The following is a 1231-nucleotide window of genomic DNA, read 5'->3' as shown; positions in this document are numbered from 1 at the left end:
TATACTATGGTTTGTACCAGACCGGATATTGCCCATGCAGTGAGAGTTGTGAGCAGATACATGAGTAATCCAGGGAATGAACATTGGGAAGCTCTGAAGTGGATTTTGAGATATCTAAAAGGCTCTTCAGAAACCTGTTTGTGCTTCTCAGGAAAGAGCCTAGAGGTACAGAGTTATGTTGATGCAGATTTAGCTGGAGACATTGATAGTAGGAAGAGTACTACGGGTTATATTTATACTCTTGGCGGTATTGCAGTGTCATGAAGTTCTAATCTACAGAGACAATTTCTTTATCCACTACAGAGACTGAGTATGTTGCAGTGTCAGAGGCTGCTAAGGAGATGATATGGCTGCAGAGTTTCTTGGCGGAATTGGGTAAGGAGGTTCAGAAAGGCACTCTCTACAGTGATAGCTAGAGCGCCATATTCCTAGCTAGAAATCTAGCATTTCAATCCAGGACCAAGCACATTCAAATCAGATATCACTTTATTCGATCATTGTTAGATGACAGACAACTACTACTTGAGAAAATTTGTGGAAGCAAGAATCCTGCTGATATGTTGACCAAGGGCGTCACACTTGAGAAATTGAAGTTGTGTTCGACTTTAGTTGATCTTTTAGCTTGAAGACAGGGGTTTTGAGTTGCAGAGGTGGAGAATATCACGTTAAAGAAAGGGGCGACGCCGCCAGTTACTGATGGAAGATGTATTCAGTGTCTCAGTCTCCAAGTGAGAGAATTATTGAGTGGAGTCTGTTCCATTGTTCTTATTAAGAAATTAATTAACTTCTTCTTAATTAATTAATTCTCCTTCCAATCTAATCTCCCGCTTTTCTTTTCCGGACCCACCTTCTTTCTCTCCTATGGAGGGTCCCGCCATCTCCTCTTTCCAGAACAGCTTCCCGCTCTCCCAGCTATTTGATAGATTTCACGAATTGAAGCACTGCCTTTAATGGACCAAACAAGAGCTTTAAAAGCTACAGGAAGGTATCACATGTTGTGTGTGGGGGCTCTTCCTTTGATCGCTGCGCTCCCTTTCATTCTTGGCTTCTGTGTTTGGCTAACGGAAGAGGTGAAAAAGGCTTCGTACCGGTTCTTCTCCTCTTCGGTGTGGCTCTCGGTTTAGAGAGAGAGAGAGAAAGAGAGGGGAAGAGAAGAAAAAAAGAAGTGAAAGAGAGAGGAGAGAGAGAGAGGAGAGAGAGGTTTTTTCTAGAAACGTCGAGGCGCTCGAAG

The 1231-nt window shown here is 43.1% G+C and overlaps 1 protein-coding gene across 1 annotated transcript in view; it reads right to left on the bottom strand.

Moving 5' to 3' along the window:
- LOC110035970 (serine carboxypeptidase II-3-like) overlaps positions 1 to 1231 on the bottom strand; it is a 33538-nt gene that overhangs the window by 15026 nt on the left and 17281 nt on the right. The gene's annotated exons all lie outside the window — the stretch shown is intronic.

This window comes from Phalaenopsis equestris, unplaced genomic scaffold, assembly GCF_001263595.1.
Source record: "Phalaenopsis equestris unplaced genomic scaffold, ASM126359v1 Scaffold201096, whole genome shotgun sequence".
In the NCBI taxonomy this organism is placed as follows: domain Eukaryota; kingdom Viridiplantae; phylum Streptophyta; class Magnoliopsida; order Asparagales; family Orchidaceae; genus Phalaenopsis; species Phalaenopsis equestris.
Note: the sequence above shows the minus strand (reverse complement) of the source record. Positions and strands in the feature narration are given on the sequence as shown.